The 21,173-nt window shown below is 37.4% G+C and overlaps 1 long non-coding RNA gene across 1 annotated transcript in view; it reads right to left on the bottom strand.

Annotated features, from left to right (window-relative positions):
* Positions 1 to 4,281: 4,281 nt before the first annotated feature.
* The window catches only part of LOC103349096 (uncharacterized), a 374,077-nt gene continuing 357,185 nt past the window's right edge, over positions 4,282 to 21,173 (bottom strand). The window contains exon 10 of the long non-coding RNA XR_011378685.1: positions 4,282 to 5,209. This is a non-coding gene — a long non-coding RNA (uncharacterized lncRNA). The remainder of the gene's footprint in view (positions 5,210 to 21,173) is intronic.

The raw sequence follows: 21,173 nt of genomic DNA, 5'->3' as shown, positions 1-21,173 counted from the left end.
TCCGCCTAGTGGCGCCAGCACACCAGGTTCTAGTCCCGCTCGGGGTGCCAGATTCTGTCCCTGTTGCCCCTCTTCCAGGCCAGCTCTCTGCTGTGGCCAGGGAGTGCAGTGGAGGATGGTCCAAGTGCTTGGGCCCTGCACCCCATGGGAGACCGGGATAAGGACCTGGCTCCTGCCATCGGATCAGCGCGGTGCACTGGCTGCAGCGCGCCGGCTGTGGTGGCCATTGGAGGGTGAACCAACGGCAAAGGAAGACCTTTCTCTCTCTGTCTCTCTTTCTCACTGTCCACTCTGCCTGTCAAAAAATAAAAAAAAAAAAAAAGAAGTAATAAGGAGACAACATCTGACAGACCAGGATGGCATCTCCACAAAGAACTGAGAGCTGAGCCTGCATTCAAACTGGAGTTCTTATGGATTTTCTTTTTTTAAAAGATTTATTTTATTTATCTGAAAGACAGAGTTACAGAAAGAGGTAGAGACAAAGAGAGAGGTCGTCCATCCACTGGTTCACGCCCAAGATGGCTGCAACGGCCAGAGCTGCGTCGATCTGACACCAGGAGCCAGGAACTTCTTCCAGGTCTCCCACGTGGGTGCAAGGGCCCAGGGACTTGGGTCTTTTTCTACTGCTTTCCAAGGCCATAGCAGAGAGCTGGATCAGAAGAGGAACAGCCAGGACTAGAACTAGTGCTAGATGCTGGCGCTTCAGGCCAAGGCTTTAACCCACTGTGCTACAGTGCCGTCCCCCTTATGGATTTTCAGTATGGACCTCTGTTTCTGCTCCCCGACATGCTTTCTAGGACATTGCTGAGTAGAGGGCTTTCTGGGTGTAGAATTTCATCCCAGAACTTCATAATAGCCCCTTTAGTGAAGGACAGACAATATTCCCCTAAGATGTCCCCAGGGAGAAGGCTGGGCCACACCCAACCTGGTTATTGAACAAATACAAGACTTATTCAGTGTGGCAAAGGACCTTCGCAGCGTTGAAACTTCACATATGTAAATAAAGAGTTCAACCAGTAAAAAATGAAAAGACCCTAGTTCAGTGGAAAATATAGGCAAGAACAAAAAATAATCCAATGAAAGTGTGGCCATTCCACTCAAATACAATAAATTTTAAAATGAACACAGATTATTAAATCTATAGTAGTATATCCTTCTTAACCATTGGTTTGATGAAGGTATAAACAATTTGAAATATCTATATTTGCAACCATACTGATACACACAGGCATTCTTTCTCTCTTTTCATGGGTTGGGAGGATTGATTCTTTTTTTTTCTTGAGCATGCATTTTAATATTTCTATACATGCATTTTACTCATGACTGATTCAAATGATCTGATTCAGTTTGATAAATGATCAACATTTTTCATTTTGAAAATCTAGAAGGAGTTCGAACCTCCAGCATCCATTCTATTAACCACTATGTTTCTACATACAGTAAAAAGTAAAGGAGCAAATCAGAATGCCGACCATTTAAATCCCCCGTTTTTTCTTTTGTTATATTTAACTCCATTAACTCATTCGTTCTCCTCAGAAGTTAACAGTAAATTAAATGGAGTTACCGACTTCTAACTGATGAATGTCTTTTTTATGTTCTTGTTTGAGTACTTAAAACTTTTTTAGGGAAACATGAGCTGAAACTATTTAGTGTTTCCCCTGGCATTTAGATAAAGAGATCCGCATTGAAATCATAAGAGCTAGAACAATTAGCTTGGAGTCTTTTCTTCTCAGGGGCTTTTGAAAATTTAATGTCTTCATCAAGGAATAAAAATCCATATATTGAATATAGCTTATAAAACACATTTTAATCAACTTCTAAGTATCTTCCTTAAAATAATTGCAAAGCATAGACTTTTCATCTAGTGACTATGATGCCAAGTTGGGTATCAAAACACATCAGAGTGCCTTGGTTCAACTACCAGCTCTGGTTATTGATTCCAGCTTCTGGCTAATGAAGACTTTGAAAAGTAGTGGTGATAGAGTAAGTAGATGTACTTAGCAAATGTGAAATGTTAATTTTTCTACACTGCTGTTAAAAATAATTCAACACGTAGGTTAGCCATGTATTATAAATAATGCAAATTGTTTCAAGTTGGAAAGTAATTGGTTATTATATAGAAAATTAAATTTTGTGTTTATTGTTCAGAAGGTAATTACAAGTGTCTGTGGATGATTTTATGGGCTCAAACAAAGCTATGGAATTATATGATCAACAATCTGAGGAAAGAATGATTACACAAAGGACTCAGATTCAGCTGAGAGGCTGACAGTTCATCATACCTAGTGCCTTCTGGGTACTGCCCATTTTGTAGAGTTGAAAAATGGTAAATGTCACCTTGAACGTTAGATATAGTAAACATCATTGCTTAGGAGGCCTTAGGTACCAATCGTGTATGAATGTTCACTATAGAAAATGTAAAATGAAGGTATTTAGCAACAAATAATATTTAAAGTCTTGTCTACTAATCTGGAATACATTCACACATGTGTTCACATTCATTAATTTAAATGTAGTTCAACTTTAAATTTCTAGATTTACATGGATCAGCAGAAAGGCAGAACCAACATGTAACACCAACAGCATCAATGAGATGAGAGATAGATGTTGGCAGGTGACACCACCAAGGAGAATGGGGAAAGAGAAGTGTTGCATTTCTACTTCACTTTTATTTTGTCTATGGTCTTTGCTATACATAGTAAGTATCTAATGTCTACACCTAATGTCCTTGGAAAATGTTAAACAATTGATAAAATTTGACTATCCTTTCCTCCACTTTAAGAGGTAATCTCCTAAAATTGTTGTTTATATCCTCCTCATTTAGTAGATCATATGTGTAATTTAAAAGACAGCTTTCTACCCCTCTCAAAAAACTCATTGCTTGAAATTGTGCATACATTTGTTCTAACACAATTGCTTACATATTTTTCAGAATTAAATCGTTCATTCATCTGATTCTGGTTTTTAAAATACTCAATAGTTTCATTGTCAACATTCTTGAACAGCATAAGTTTGCTAGAGGTAGAAGGAAGAAAGAAAATTAGATGCCTTTTGTGGTTATGGCCAATTTAGAGATGATAGACTCTTGACTTCCTAAGTAGTAATGGGAGTGTATATGTTGAGAAATGTGATATGGATGGTACCACTTCACAGATTGTGTCAGAAATACATAAAGTTAGAAGGTGAAATATCAAAGAAAGCAATTACCCCATGCAAAACTTTCCTGATCAGCTAACACCTTACCTCTCATCACCCTAAAATATTTATTAGAGATTTACTTTATCTTTAAATTTCCCTTGATCTTTGCAAACACTGCATGAGTCTGACAAGTTTCATGCTGGGGCAGAAAACTCGAGAAAATAAATGAGAACTGCAACAACAATGGTAAATTCTGGTCCTGCTTTTTCAGAAAATAACATGAGTTTATGCATATCTTACCTATATTTCAGAGAAGTAGACTCTGTGTACATTTTCCAGCTCGTGTACTCTGAGCCAGAATAAAGAATGGAAGAATGTGGAAAAAAGTCTACCATTGGAACAACTTGATCTCACCCCTGTAGAAAGTGACTCCACTTAAAGATGTTGAATATGTTTTTGTAGGTTTGTAACTAATTCGAAACTTGATGTCTTAGATGGAGTATGTATAATTGCATCATTCCCAGAAGAATTTGATCAATGGAGTTTGAAGCTCCAACCTCGTAATGGCTTGAGGATATTTGTCACAAAATTTCGTTTGTTCTCGGAATCACTGAGACTCACTATGATACCAATATTAGTAATTAAATGTCAGCTTCTGTTTCAAAAGTTTGGTAAATATATTTTGGCATTTCTTATTTTTATGTAATGAATTGCATCTGTGTCTTCAAATAATATATGATACATATTGATAGATATATCTGGTTATAGGTTATTTAATTTTCCAAAAAAAGATTATTTTAATCATACTGAAAAGGAGAGACGTCCACTACTGTATTTCACCATCAAGGTTTCAAAAATAAGTTCCAGAATTAGCCATACCACCTGAAGCATTTGCTTCTTCAAAGAAAAAACAAATGCTTACAATCATAAGGATTATTAATAAATAAGAGAACCATGTTTTATAAATATAAGTAAAGAAGAAATAAGAAAAATAAGTTCCAGATGGCAAATGATAACTTTGTTTCTGACTCAAATTGCCTAGAATTGACAATGGAAAATGGAGAGGAAATAAAAGGTAAATTATTCAGGGATAGAAATAAATCATAAATAAAACTGAATGTAGACGACATAGGCTATTCGATAAGGGGAAACTTAACAGTTCAGGATCAGTGCAGAAGCACGGCAGCAAAAGGGGGCAAGCCCTGCAGAACACCCCTAATATGAGAGAAGGAAGGTGCAAGAAGAGGAAACAGGAAACACGAGGAACCCTGCAGCAACGGTCCAGTTCCTTGGTCAAGAAACTACAATAGGAGCTGCAAAGTACACTTCCCTTTTCCTGCTGCCTTGCAGTGTCCTCAGCAGAGACAACAGGGGCCCATTCTTAGACAAGAACTGTGGTCACCATGGTGGCAGGAAAAGGTCCAGGGCAGGATGTCTGGGGCTAGCTAAGCTTAGAAGAGGAAGCCTCTAGGGCAGGGACTTCAGGAACGCACCACAGGTATTCCACGAAACAGAACGGTGTTCTGCCTTCACATTCGTTCTTGGCAGGTTGTGTCAATATATTGCATCAATAAAGGAGAATGAGTTTGAATTCCTAGAAATTAAACATGTTCAACATTGAGATGAAACAGGAACTCAAGTATGCTAACCATCCGAAAGGGTATGATGACAGAGCACATTTCTGAGAATGATCAAGCGAAAATCTCACCAAATCGAGAAAAAAGGAATAACTCAATAGGTGATATCCTAAAGTAAATGCTTTATTTGAAATGCAATAGATATTTAGAATGTCCACCATTTAGAAAATTAGTGTTCAAAGAGTACACTATTATAAAGGGGCCTACATAAAAGATAAACAATATGTGTATTTAAATCACAATGGAAGAAAAGTATAAAACCTCAGATCCAAAAATCCCGCCAGGCACACAGCAGAATGAGGAAAAATAGTTCAATGAATTCCCTCTACTCCAAAAATAAGAACAAAAATCCATCAAAGCTGGCAGAATGAAGCAGGAAAATTGACACTGGGAACCATGACAGTGAGAATGGCTGCAGAGACCAAGTAGAAGATCTGGAAAAAAAATAATTGATATTGAAAATTCAGCAATCTAACTTCTAAAACAGCAATATAAACAATTTTCTAAACCTGAGACATTTAAGTTTTACAAAGCATACTATTCAATAAAACATAGTTAAAATATAATATAATATAATATAAGCATTTGATTTTTCATTAAGAGAATGGATTTCCATCCTTTTATTCAGTCAACTTCAGATAGAAAGTATACAGAAAAACATAAATTGTCTGAATATATAGATATGTTGCTAGCCTTTATTTCCTAATGAAGGCGCCACAGGCGGAGGATTAGCCTAGTGAGCCATGGCACTGGCCAAGCAATCCATTTTTATAAGAATATTCCAGCTGTACCCCATATTCCAGTAATGTTTTTAGTTCCTTAATTTAACATATATTTAAATATCCATTTTGATATTAACTTATTTAATTTTTGGATTTTGATGTATACTTCACAAAATATAATTGAATTAGAATCAATGATGTTAAATTACTAATATCTAGCAACTTCTAAAGTACTGTGAACAAAACTAAAAAAATGATAATTCATAATATTAGTAATGGCAATAAGGGAGAATGGGTAAAATTACATGCAATTTTTTTGTTTCTGCATCTTTTAAAAGATATATAATTTTATGTATTAAACATAATACATTTTAAATTTCAGAAGTCTAAAGGGCATTTTTAAGAATGCATATAATAAAAGAGTGATAATATTTGTTAAATTCTAGTTTATAATACAGAATTCAGTTACATTTTCTAGACAACAGTAGACATGGGTATAAAATTGCAACTCAGAATCATTCAGATGTAATTACTTTGAACATTAGATATATGGATACAATCCTTTGGAAATAAATAAACAAGAGAGATCTTGCTTTGTTATATTGACATTTACACTACATTATAATGCAGAACACTATATTTCTTTCTTAGAAGGTTTTTATTTAATGAATACAAATTTCATATATGCAGCTTTTAGCAATATAGTGTTTCTTCCCCCCATTCCTACCTTCCCACCCCCACTTCCTACTCCCTCTCCCATTCCATTTTTCGAGATTCGTTTTTAATTGACTTTATATACAGAAGACCAACTCTATACCAAGTAGAGATTTCAACTGTTTGCACCCACACAAACACACAAAGTATAAAGTACAGTTTGAAGACAAGTTTTACCGTAATTCTCATAATATACCCCATTAAAGACAGAGGTCCAATTTGACGGTATGGGGGGGGGAAGCCATTGTAATCCATAAATCGTACTTTGGAAATTTATATTCATTAAATAAAAGTTAAAAAAATAAAAATTAAAAAAAGAAAAAAGCAAATTCTAATACATTTCATAAATACAGAAATAAAGTTCCTTAATAAAAAATTAAAAAAAAAAAAAACATGGGGAGTAAGTGCACAGTGACTTCTGTTGTTGATTTGACAAGTCACACTCTTATTGCAAAACACTGTATTTCATAGATTGTTTGTTTTTCAGAACATTTTGGCACTGTAAATAACATCCAGTTATTCTTATTTATTTAAATTCTTCAGTAAAGTGCCAGATAGTAAGAGTTGACTTATGTGATGAAAATACAATTTTCTCAACTTACACTGAGAATAAGTTAGACTAATCTTTTAATACACATGGCCTGGAAAGACTAATGGAATGGAATAGAAGATAGAGAAAAATTAAGAGTAGATTAGAGGAAAGCGCTATTTGGTGCATGACGGTTTCAGCTGACATAATCAGCTACAGGATATATCAACCTCCCTTACTGGGCAAGAGTAAATATGGGGGCAGATGATAGACAGCAGGGCCATAGCCGCTCCTGAGGGTCCAGTTGCAGAGTGGATAACAAGCATTCAACACATGATATGGTTTAGTAGTTTATAAAATAGTTAGCAAGGAAAATTAAGGAGAAAAGTTCAGATGTCTTTAGTAGTAGTAATAGATATTTTCAATATAAAAAACAAGTCAATATTGTATAGGAAGAGAATATTTATATAATGGCATTTAATCCTACCAAATACAAGAAAAAATACAAAACTCTTCTCATAGGCATAAAATTATAAATTTTCATGGTGCATCTATAACAGAATTTTGTTCTGCTTTAGAAAAGAATGGATGTGGTTATAATTCAGAATTTTATGTGGGACATGGTAAAGGCACACACACACACACAAAAAAAAACAGGATGGAGTAGCCTCAAAAGGAAAAAAAGAGAAACAACTAAAAATAGAACTACCATAGGATTCAATAATCCCACTACTGGGTATATATCCAAGGGAAATGAAATCAATCTGTGGAAGACAATTCTGAATGTTCATGTTTATTGCAGCCCTATTCACAATAACAAAACACGAAGACAACTTGGGCAACCATCCACTGATGAATGAATAAAGAAAATATGTTCATGTGTATGATGAATACTGTCATCCACAAAATGATAGAATTGTGCAGTTTGAAACAACACGGATGAAATTGGTGGTCATTATACTAAGTGAAGTAAGTCAAGCACAAAAAGACAAGCATTACATGATCTCACTCATATGTGGAGTCCAAGAATAGGTGATCCCACACAAGTTAAAAGTATAGTGAAGGCACCCCGGGTTCTAGTCCTGGTTGGGACGCCGGGATCTGTCCCAGTTGCTCCTCTTCCAGACCAACTCTCTGCTGTGGCCTGGGAAGGCAGTGGAGGATGGCCCAAGTGCTTGGGTCCTGCACCCGTGTGGGAAACCAGGAGGAAGCAGCTGGCTCCTGGCTTCGGATCAGTGCAGCGCGCCAGCTGTAGCGGCCATTTGGGGGATGAACCAATGGAAGGAAGACCTTTCTCTCTGTCTCTCTCTCTGACTCTGCCTGTCAAATATATATATAGTTAAGGTATCAGAGGCTTGCAAGAAAAAAGGGAGAGAGAGATGGGTAAAGACTGATGAACCCGTACCAGGTTATAGCTAGATATTAGTAGGACACCCTGGAGTTCTATTGCACTGTAGGTAATTATAGATAATATATGGTATATTTCTTTCTAAAAAAAGCTAGAAATATAAGATTTCAGAAGTGTTAACTATAAAGAATCATTAACTATTTTAGAAGAGATAAACATATTTATACTGATTGAACAATATAAAATGTATACTTACACTGAACACCACATAGTACTCCTTAGATAGATTAAATTTTTAAGTTTGTTAAAATGTTTTGAATTAAGATTTTATTTAATGCAAAAAAAAAAAAGAAAATCTAAATAGCCAAATATTGGCTACATTGTGGAACAATGACTCCATTATCTGACTAATTTTGTACAAAGTTTCCCCTTGAAAGCCTGGACTATAAAATCTTACTGTCGTGTTTTTGATGTGGAAAGGTAGGTAGAAAGGCAGAAGAGACGAGGTTTGACAGCTCCAGCCTACCAGCAATGTGGGCCTCTGACTGGTGGCTCTGAGGAATGGTTCCAGTAGCCACAAGATAGCTGCAGTCATCCTTGCATGCCCCCGCATAGCAGCCCAATATGGCTTATACATTAGTCTGGTCTGGCTCATATAACAACCTCCCTTCTAGGTACCACCAAAACCTACCTTCCTGCCACCACTAAGTCCAGCCCCCTTTCCATATAATGGAAACTGCTAGTTTGGTAATGTTGCAAATGTAGAACCAGCATTAGGTGGAAATAGCCAATAGGGCTATAGGATGTGTCCCTGCAATCACATATTATAAATTATAATTTAAAATATAATATTATAATAATAATTTTATAGGAGCACCATCATGTACCTGAACCATAACATCTCTCTCACCTTTCTCTCTCTCTCTCTTTATATCTATCTATCTATATATATATAATACATATATATGTGTGTATATATATATATATATATGTATGTATCTTGCTTTCTTTGCTTTCTTTCTGCCTCCTGGATCACCATGTGATAACTGCTACCACACCCACCATAACAAGTCTCAACCAATGCCAAACTACTGGGCAATCCAATTGTATTACCTCAAGAAATTTCTATAAGGTATTTTCATTAAAATAACAAAAAGCAGACTAATACAGATAATTGACACCAAGAAGTGATATCATTAATATTAACTATAACTGGAGATGTGGAGGAGCTGCTGGAATTGGGTTGCTGGGAAAGTTTGGAGGAATTTGGAGGAAGAGACTAGAGAAAGCCTAGAATGTTGTAATCTGGGTGCTTCAGGCATCGCTAGTGATGTCTCAGGAGACCAGAACACTGGTAAAAATGTCAACACTACGGCCATGCTGGTATCAGATGTAAATGGAATTCCTATTGAAATCAGACATGACCCCCTAATATTTATGCAAAAATGTGGCCCCTTAAAGTTCCCCAGAAGTGCTATCTGGGGTGCCACATGTGCTATCGGAATTTGGGGTGCCATACGATTTCACCATATGCTTACTAATAAATCCCCAATATTAGTAAGCCCAGGAGGGCTCTTGACTAATATTTAGAGAAGAATTCTAAATACCAGCACAGATAAACGAGACAGCATGGTACGTTTTAAGCTTTTATTTAGTGAGAAAGATACATAAGAAAGAGTGAGAGCTTTATTAAGAGAGAGAAGTAAATCTGGGTTCATATCAAGCACCAGGAGCCAGCCACGTGGAGGAGCATCTAGGGCATCCTGGAGGCACAGGGCTACAGCAAGCCCCCTGCTGGCAAGAGGCCAGGGAAGAAGAGAAGGCCCCGGACACATCATGTCCAAGGCTTTTAACCCACTTCCAAAGGGGAGTGGTTAATTATTCTGATTGGCTGGTTGGCACCCAGGTGTGGCCAGGTAGGGGGATGAGGTCACACAGGGGCATGGTGAAGGTATCAGGTAGGGCGTGCAGTCACACAGGGGCGTGGCGAAGGCGTGATCTTCCAGCTCACAAATCTAATCAATTTTAGCCTGTGTGCCTGCCTACTTCACTATTGGGAATTGGACTAAAGACCATCATATTATACAGTGACAAATAACTTGGCTATACTTTGTTCCTGGTCAGAGAATTTGTGGGAGTCTGAACTTCAAGATATCAGGTTGGGTTGCACAGCAGGGATGCTTTCAAAGCATGAAAATGTTCAGGTAGCAGCATGGGTTTTGATAACCACTCAGTGAGTTGTACAGTGAGAATCAGTAGCAGAAATTCGCAGAGCAGAAAGAGATACAATCAGGCAAATGACAGTAATATGTTCATGAGCAAGACAATGGGAGAAGGACTTTGAAGGTATCTGAGAGATCTTCCGTGCTGCCCCTTAAACGTAAAGACAAGCTAGAAGAGAAAAGGGAGCCCCAATGTGTGAAATAAATACAGACAGTAGGTTCATAGGATGGCAGCTGCTGTAACCAGCACTTGAGATCCTGAGGCCAACCCAGAAATCCCCAAACCGTGGCTACCAAGCCCAAGAGCGGATGTTTTGAATGTGAGAAGCTGGGACACTGGCACAAGGAATGTCCCCACCTGAAATCCCACCTGAATCCTGCCTTCAATTTGAAAAAGAGAGACGCTGGAAATGATATTGCTCCAAGCTATAAAGGTAGGATAGCTCTCCCGGTTCCCTCAAATGCTTATCTGAGGACTAAAGGACCTGGGAACAAAAATGGTGCCCCCACCCATATAAACCCTCACCCCTGAAGCTACCGGTGACTGTATGTTGAAGATAAGAACATCAGTTTCTTAACTGACACAAGAGCTACTTGCTCTGTACTGAATTTCCATAAGGGATTCCCATCCTCAAAGAGCTGCTGTGTCATCATGGGAGTTGATGGCAAGTCCTAGTCCAGAAAATTTACTTCCTTCTGATTCCAAATAAAACATGTTCTTATATCTTACTAGCTTTCGGTGATTCCAGAATACATGACTTTTTACTTGGCAGAGGATTTGCTATCTGCCCTGCATACTTCTGTCGGGCCAGTTGCCTCTAAATGTTAACCTTTTGTCATGATGTACTAAATACTGAAACAAACCCCAGCTTGAATGATCTACCTGCTGGAGTCCAAAATAGAGTGGTTCCTCACATCTGGGATCGAGGCATATCTGGATGTGATACACATGCTGCCTCTATCACAGGTCTCTTAAAGGAGTTTCTAGCTGGGTATGTATGTCAAGAGTTAAACCACTAGTCCTGAGTCTTCACAGATACAGAGGACATTCTTCTATTCTTATGTACCAATTGGGAACCTCAAGTACATCTTCAAAATGCCATGATAGAATTTTTGCTTCTGATCTGAACTTCTCACTAGAGAAAGAGACATTAAGGCTATTGCACCTCCTGGCTAACATGATTTTCAACTTCTATTTTTCTCAGGAAACATCTACTTGCAGGAAAAGGAATCCCCAGTAAGAATTTCCACCATAATGGAGAAAATCTTAATATGTGCCAGGAAGCTGCTTTCAGAACCCTTCTATTGCCTTGGGCAGCCTGGCCCATGTCACTGATCAGGCTCTATAGCAAGTATGCAAGTCTGTAGAGGCCCTAGCTGAAGTGGTCATGGACAACCAACTGTCCCTAGAACACCCTCTAGCAGGACAATGCCTGCATTGACTCATGAAACCTGCTGCAGCTACGTTAACAACAGTGTGTCAATGGAAAGAGATACCAAAGGGACTCATAAGCAAGTGGAGTGATTCTTTGATTCTGGTAAGGGAGGCCCATCAACTCCTACCATCTGGAGAGCACTCTTCCTTCTCTTACATAGTACTTACCTTAGTACCTACCTTTGCTTTTTCTTTGCCCAGTTGTACTCTTACTGTCAGATTTGTCCTTTACAGAATTCAACTGTTCCATTAGAAAATGATGGTCATGCAGGAATTATAGTCATTGCCAATTATTGGTGGCAGTGTTCTAGCTCCTCAAACAACATCTTTAGATCAGTCAGCAGGCCAGGAAACCCTGATACAACATTAATCTCATAAAGTTAATGGGCTGAAAAATCTCTGATGGTGGAAATGATCTGGGAAGTTGGTAGCTAGGGGAAGAAGCTGAAGTTTGATACATCCAGCTGTTCAGTGTAGCAGTTGGAGCAGCTGATTGACAGTTCTAGGTTATCTGTGGTTTGTCATGGTGTCACACGCTATAGGTTGACTTCAGTGGCTGACCTGCCAATGAGACAGTAGTGGCCAGCTCCTGTGTAACATCCTGGCCCAGTCTTCATGGCACCACAACCTAAACCATATGACAACCTCCTTTCTGTGCATAATCTGCACCACCTCCCTTGTACCACTAAGCCCTCCCTCTTTTTCATGTAGCACACTCTGCAAATTTCACAATGTTGCAAATGCAGAATCAGTGCTAGCTGGGAATACTGAATATGGCTATGAGATGTATTTCTCCAATTATCTTTAGGTCATTATAATGTCTTTGTAATAAAATTACCATTGGGGTGCTTACACTCTCATCAGGAACTTGATCCCGTAACATTTCAAATGCGCTTTTTAAAAGGTCACAGAAATGGATGGTATTCAAGCCCATTCTCAAATCCTTCCCCTGTTGGATATTCAATTGGGCTGCATTACAGACATCCCCTACAATTCCAGATAACATAAAAGAGATAGTCTCAATTGGTGAGAGACTTTTTAATTATTTGTGAGAGTTTTCTTCCCTTGGTTGCAGTCTTTTTGTGCTTTGCTTTTTGTTCATTCCCTCTTGTGAACTTGGCATTCACATTGCCTTTGCCTTGCGTAAATCTTGGTGTCCTACACATCTTTATTCCTCAACTTTGAATTCTTTCATGCTGAAGGGAATCACTTGTAACAAACTTAGCCAAGGACCCCACTCCCCATAACAATTTTATGTTCTTCTCCTAAAATTCCCCCCATTTTATGCTTTAATAATGAATCTGAACATGTTTTAAGAACCCTGTTTTTATGAGACATTCTCATGCATGCACAGAGGGAATGTAGAGTAGGGAGCTACATGGTTGTACCTGAACATAAACAGAGGATAGAGGCTAACAAGCTTCACTAATCAAGATTTTCCTTGCTGAGCATTTTTGCATACCAACTTTTGCTTACCTTATCTACAAAGCATTTATTTATCCAGATTTGAGACAAATTTCTCCTGCTTCCTAATTTTTGAATAATAATAACAAAGCTCTTCTCTTCTCAAAAGATCAGCTTCACAGTACATGAATGGGTGGCTGATAGTGGCAGGGAGAAGTTATATCAATCCATGAAGATTAAAAAAATAACATTTTGGAAAATGCATACCTATTTTATGCTGCAGCAATACGTATTATGTTCTGAGACTTATTCAACCTAATTCACCTTGAAAACAACACAAATGTCATTAATAATATAATTGATGAATAAACCATAATGGATCCACCCACCAATAAAATATGATAAATTAAAATAGTAGAAATTATGTATGAAACTCACATATATAATATTGAACAAAAGGAGCCAGCCCCAAAGAAATGTGGAAAATATTATTATGGCTGACAACTTTAAGTTTAAAGTACACTAATACTTCTGGGAACAATGGTTTTCCTACTTACTACTTGTTGAGTTATGTATTTAGTGGAGGATGAAGCTTGTAGTTATAAAGTAAATTGAAAGTATGTCATTGGAAAAATTAATAGAAAAATAAGAAAGGAAGGAGGAGAGAGGTAGGATTGAGGGCAGGATGGACAGAAGGTGGCAAGTATCAATATGTGCTTAAAACTATATATGAAATACATGAAATCTGTTCCATATATATATATATATATATATATATCACAGGTCATGATTGGGAGACTGCAAATATCGTGTAGTAGAAAATTTCTGATTTGACCCTAGTCACTTCAAAATGTCCTAAATGGTTGAAAATGTTCCTTATCATTATAATGATAGTAGATAAGATTATTTTTCTTGAATTTTGAGTATATATACATATTATATATATATATATCTCAAGATATACAAAACAATGCATCATGCTGATGAAATGAATATCATTATACTGTTAGCCAAATATTATTTTTATGCTTAATTTTGGCTTTTTTCTTCTCTTTTTAAATTTAATTTTATTATTTGGAAGGCAGAGTTAACATGGAGAAAGTGGAAGATGCAGAAATCTTCCGTCTGCTGGTTCAACTGTTGGGGCTGGTCCAGACCAAGCCAGGGACCAGAAGCTTCTTCCGGAGCCCAAGGACTTGAACCATCCACCACTGCTTTCCCAGGTGCATTAGCAGGGAGCTGCATCAGAAGTGGAGCAGCAGGACTCAAACTGGTGCCCATGTGGGATGATTGGCAGCTTAACTTTTTATGTCAGAATGCCTTTCTCCAAATGTTACTTCTTATGTCCTAATAATTCTGCATACAGAAATGCAAGGTGCAAGCTGCTTTTGAAATTTTTACCTACATGGAAACATTGTTTTTCAGTTACATGGACCATTTTTATTGAAGGTCACAAATGCGATTTGTGTGTTGATTCTATCAGGGTAACCAAATTGATGAGAATCAAAAACCATAACTCTAAGTGACATCAGAATTTTTACCTCAGTACATATTATCGGGAAACATTGTAACTGCCAATTCCACTATGGCCATTTCACAGAATTGGAAGAAATTTAAGCCTTTATGAAGAAGATGTTGTTATTATGTTTTTTAAAAATAATAACTTCCTCTCTAACTCAAGTCTCAAAAGAGCATTAGAAGCAGCATGATGATCATCCACATGTGTATTAATTTACATAGAAATGTGTTAATATTTTGGGGTTTCATGGCAAGATTGGAATTCTTTTATATTCACTTTGTTTTTATGATTGGATCATTATATTATGGATAAGATCTTTTTGATGACCTCCTTGATTTATGAACAAGAATTTTATCACATAAAAAACATTGTGATATTTATGTTACACTATGTATTACAAGTAATCTAGAGGATATATAAACCTCACTGCATTTCTATTTTTTTGGAGAGCTTGCAATTTGAAATCGGTTGATTTGATATAAATTATGAAAAATAAAGGTATATTTTATGTGTTGTTAATAGCGCATCTAGACATCATAGTATCCAAATAATCATTCTTTAATATTAGATGATCATGAAAAGGGATTGAAAATAATCAGTTTGATAATTATTTACTTATTCTTTGCATTCAGTCCTGACACCATATAGCAAAATATGGATATTATTGTATGCCAATCTCATAATGTTAAATTTCATTACTTGATTAAAAATAAATTTGCTTCTATTGCTGTTGCCTTTTATAGTTGAGAGATTTTAATTGATTATGTGTGAAATGTTGATATAATTTAAATAAAAATGCAATTAGAGTGGCAGCTAGTAAGCTGTTTGTAAAAAATTCTATCAAATATGTTCTTTTAAGTCATTGGTTGCGCTGGTATGAGCTGTATCTATAACAGTTTTCTAAATACTGAGATAAAAAACTTATGTTCATTCAAAAGGCATTGAGATTGCAGAATTAAACAGGAGAAAATATTTGCCCCCAAAATCTTTATACTCTTAATACAAATAGGCAGTCAGAGTCTCCTTGGTGACAAATGCTGTACAGGACTGAGCAAACTATGTTGCTTAAGTACACAGAAGACGACTTCTGCTGGACCAACTCTTATGACCTCAGCACATTAAAGATACCGTAATAACAATATCATCATATGTGTCCCTTCATCAACCAAAGAAATACATATTTGCTAATGTGATATGATCATATATTTGATACATACAAACGCAGTGTCAGAAATTGGGACTTTTGGACTCTGCTCTCACAGGCTTTACAGAACCACTTGAATCCTTGCAGGCCTAGGCTTTTGTCCAAGGGAAATTCTGAAAAATAATGTGGTGGTGTCAGCCAATTGTATTCCTACTAAAAAGCAAGAAGCACTGTTACCTGGATGAATAGAGAGTGAGCGTCAACCCAGACGTGATTACATTGAAGAACTCAATTTTTACTGAGCATTAAACTTGATGATTTTTGCAGTTACATCCAAAATTTCTATGCATTGTGTTTTTGGGAAAATGAAGTATGTAGATTTTTAAAAATTCTAATAAATGCTTTGTTAGATTCAAAATCAAATATCTCTGGGGTTTGATTGGAGGGTGTTTTCCAGTTTATTGTCTTTTGAGTTTACATTTAATGCGTACTTCTTCTCTGCTCCTATTGCTCACTGAGGACTCTCAGAATCGTTTAACTTTGTTATTTAAGACTGGAAGCACAGTAGGTGGGTATTCATTCTGTAGTTCTGTCTGCACCTCTGGAAAGAGTGGGATCTGTGGTAGGTTCTACCAAGCTGGCTGGGTGTTCTGGGATATGTCTCTTAAACTCTACTCTGTTATCTAAGTACTTTGCCAGCATGCTGATGGTATGGAAACAAAATTCACTCATGTGTCATTAAATTATAGTTTTCTTTTGCAAAAAATATATTACCATGTCTAATTAACTCTTTCTTTTTATTTATTTACTTTCTTAAAATTTTTTTTGACAGGTAAAGTTAGACAACGAGAGAGAGCCAGAGAGAAAGGTCTTCCTTCCGTTGGTTCACCCCCCAAACGGCTGCTACTGCTGGCACGCTGCACCCATCCGAAGCCAGGAGCCATGTGCTTCCTCCTGGTCTCCCACACAGGTGCAGGGCCCAAGCACTTGTGCCATCCTCCATTGCCATCCTGGGTCACAGCAAAGAGCTGGACTGGAAGAGGAGCAACCGGGACATAATCCAGCGCCCCAACCGGGACTAGATCCTGGGGTACCGGCACCGCAGGTGAAGGATTAGCCAAGGGGGCCGTGGCGCCAGCCAAATTAACTCTTTCTTTCAAATATATAAATAACTAAAGTTTAAAAATTAAAAAAATGTGGTATATTACACTATGGAATTCTACTCATCCATTAAGATTAGAATGAAATCCTGCCTTTTGAAATAAGGAAATAAACAAAATGGAAACCATTATGCCTAGTGAAATAAGCCAGTCTCGAAAAGATAAATACCCTATATTTTTCAGATATGTGGCAGCTAATATAAAATACAAAAAATGTATAGGAATGAAATGGTCATTTTGGGATATGATTGCCATATTTAGCTTGTTCATTCTCTTGTGGAAGTGTGTCTTCCTATCTTTTACTTGTTGAATATTATGATTAGTGGCAAATTAAGCTAGTGAATATAGAGTGCATTAAAACTATGACCTTGCAGAAACTGATGAAGAGAGAAGAGGGGAGGAAAGAGGACTGGAGTTGGGAGGGCAGGAAAGTGAGTGAAATGTGGTTGTCCCCTTGGAGCTGTACCTTTGGAATGCATAAAATTTGTTCTCTTTATATTAATTTCTTAATTTAAAAATTAAAATATTTTATTCCTGTAGTATGTACTGAAATCTGGTATTATGATGCCTCCAGCTTTGTTTTTGTTGTACAAGATTGCTTTAGCTATTCGAGGTCTCTTGTGCCTCCATATAAATTTCAGCACCTTTTTTCCAGATCTGAGAAGAAGGTCTTTGGTATCTTGATTGGTATTGCATTGAATGTATAAATTGCTTTTGGGAGAATGGACATTTTGATGATATTGATTCTTCCAATCCATGAGCATGGAAGATTTTTCCATTTCTTGGTATCCTCTTCTATTTCTTTCTTTAAGGTTTTGTAATTTTCATCATAGAGATCTTTAACGTCCTTGGTTAAGTTTATTCCAAGGTATTTGATTGTTTTTGTAGCTATTGTGAATGGGATTGATCTTAGAAGTTCTTCCTCAGCCATGGCATTGTCTGTGTATACAAAGGCTGTTGATTTTTGTGCATTGATTTTATACCCTGCTACTTTGCCAAACTCTTCTATGAGTTCCAATAGTCTCTTAGTAGAGTTCTTTGGGTCCCCTAAATAAAGAATCATATCATCTGCAAAGAGGGATAGTTTGAGTTCTTCCTTCCCAATTTGTATCCCTTTAATTTCTTTTTCTTGCCTAATAGCTCTGGCTAGAACTTCCAGAACTATATTGAATAGCAGTGGTGAGAGTGGGCATCCCTGTCTGGTACCAGATTTCAGTGGAAATGCTTCCAACTTTTCCCCATTCAATGGGATGTTGGCTGTGGGTTTTTCATAGATTGCTTTGATTGTATTGAGGAAGGTTCCTTCCAAACCCAGTTTGCTTAGAGTTTTCATCATGAACGGGTGTTGTATTTTATCAAATGCTTTCTCAGCGTCTATTGAGATAATCCTATGGTTTTTCTTCACAGTCTGTTAATGTGGTGTATCACATTGATTGTTTTGCGCACATTAAACCATCCCTGCATACCAGGGATAAATCCCACTTGGTCTGGGTGGATGATCTTTCTGATGTGTTGTTGCATTCTATTGGCCAGAATTTTATTGAGGATTTTTGCATCTATGTTCATCAGGGATATTGGTCTGTAATTCTCTTTCAATGCTGCATCTTTTTCCGGCTTAGGAATTAAGGTGATGCTGGCTTCATAAAAAGAATTTGGGAGGACTCCCTCTTTTTCGATTGTTCTGAATAGTTTGAGAAGAATTGGAGTTAGTTCTTCTTTAAATGTCTGGTAGAATTCAGGAGTGAATCCATCTGGTCCTGGGCTTTTCTTTGTTGGGAGGGCCTTTGGTACTGGTACAGAAACAGATGGATAGACCAATGGAACAGAATTGAAACACCAGAAATCAATCCAAACATCTACAGCCAACTTATATTTGATCAAGGATTTAAAACCAATTCCTGCAGCAAGGACAGTCTATTCAATAAATGGTGCTGGGAAAATTGGATTTCCACATGCAGAAGCATGAAGCAAGACCCCTACCTTACACCTTACACAAAAATCAACTCAACATGGATTAAAGATCTAAATCTACGACCTGACACCATCAGATTATTAGAGAACGTTGGAGAAACCCTTCAAGATATTGGCACAGGCAAAGAATTTCTGGAAAAGACCCGGGAGGCACAGGCAGTCAAAGCCAAAATCAACTATGGGGATTGCATCAAATTGAGAAGTTTCTGTACTGCAAAAGACACAGTCAGGAGAGTGAAGAGACAACCGACAGAATGGGAAAAAATATTTGCAAACTATGCAACTGATAAAGGGTTGATAACCAGAATCTACAAAGAGATCAAGAAACTCCACAAAAACAAAACCAACAACCCACTTAAGAGATGGGCCAAGGACCTCAATAGACATTTTTCAAAAGAGGAAATCCAAATGGCCAACAGGCACATGAAAAAATGTTCAAGGTCACTAGCAATCAGGGAAATGCAAATCAAAACCACAATGAGGTTTCACCTCACCCCGGTTAGAATGGCTCACACACAGAAATCTACCAACAACAGATGCTGGCGAGGATGTGGGGAAAAAGGGACACTACCCCACTGTTGGTGGGAATGCAAACTGGTCAAGCCACTATGGAAGTCAGTCTGGAGATTCCTCAGAAACCTGAATATAACCCTACCGTTCGACCCAGCCATCCCACTCCTTGGAATTTACCCAAAGGAATTTAACTTGGCAAACAAAAAAGCGGTCTGCACCCGAATGTTTATTGCAGCTCAATTCACAATAGCTAAGACCTGGAACCAACCTAAATGCCCATCAACAGTAGACTGGATAAAGAAATTATGGGATATGTACTCTTTAGAATACTATACCGCAGTAAGAAACAATGAAATCCAGTCATTTGCAACAAAATGGAGGAATCTGGAACACATCATGCTGAGTGAAATAAGCCAGTCCCAAAGGGACAAATACCATATGTTCTCCCTGATTGGTGACAACTGACTGAACACCAAAAAGGAAACCTGTTGAAGTGAAATCGACACTATGAGAAACGGTGACTTGATCAGCATAGCCCTGACTGTTAATGAACAAAATACATTATCCCTCTTAGTAGTTTTTTTTTTTGTCTGTTCTACTTAATATGACTGGTTTAATTCTGTAATTATCACACAGTTATTCTTAAGTGTTGAAAATTAACTGAAATGTGATCCCTGTTAAACATAAGAGTCGGGATAAGAGAGGGAAGAGATGTACAATTTGGGACATGCTCAAGCTGACTTGCCCCAAATGGTAGAGTTAGAAACATACCAGGGGACTCCAATTTAATCCCATCAAGGTGGCATGTACCAATGCCATCTCACTAGTCCAAGTGATCAATTTCAGTTCACAATTGATCATAATGAAAGGACTAAGAGTCAAAGGGAGCACATAAACAAGTCTAGTACCTGCTAATACTAACCGATAGAATAAATAAAGGGGAGAGTGATCCAACATGGGAAGCGAGATACTCAGCAGACTCATAGAATGGCGCATATCCTAAACAGCACTCTGGCCTCAGAATCAGCCCTAAAGGCATTCCAATCTGGCTGAAAAGCCCATGAGAGTATTTCAGGCATGGAAAGCCAAGACACTCTGGCAAAAAAAAAAAAAAAAAAAAAAAAAAAAAAAAAAAAAAAAAAAAAAAAAAAAAAACTAAATGAAAGATCTCTGTGACTGAGATCCCAGTGGAAAGAACAGGTCTTCAAAGAAGGAGGTACCTTTCTCTGAAGGGAGGAGAGAACCTCCACTTTGACTATGACCTTGTCTAAACAAGATAAGAGTCGGAGAACTCAGAGGGCTTCCATAGCCTTGGAAACTCATGACTGGAGCATAGGGAGATTACTGATGCCATAGACAGGAGTGTCAATTGGTAAAGTCAACAACAGGAGTCACTGTGCACTTACTCCTCATGTAGGATCTCTGTCCTTAATGTGCTGTACATTGAGGCTTAATGCTATAACGAGTACTCAAACAGTATATTTCACTTTGTGTTTCTATGGGGGTGCAATCTGTTGAAATCTTTACTTAATGTATACTAAACTGATATTCTGTTAAAAAAAAAAAAAAAGAAGAAATTAGCAATTCCCAACTTGACTCTCACTGGAATTAAACATGACAATAGGTCTGATCTGATTTCATCATCATTTAAAAAATCATCTATTATTTTTCACTTTATGTTTCTGTGTGGGAGCAAACTGTTGAAATCTTTACTTAA

This window comes from Oryctolagus cuniculus, chromosome 9 (genome assembly GCF_964237555.1).
Source record: "Oryctolagus cuniculus chromosome 9, mOryCun1.1, whole genome shotgun sequence".
NCBI classification, from domain to species: Eukaryota; Metazoa; Chordata; class Mammalia; order Lagomorpha; family Leporidae; genus Oryctolagus; species Oryctolagus cuniculus.
This window is presented reverse-complemented; position numbering and strand designations above follow the sequence as displayed.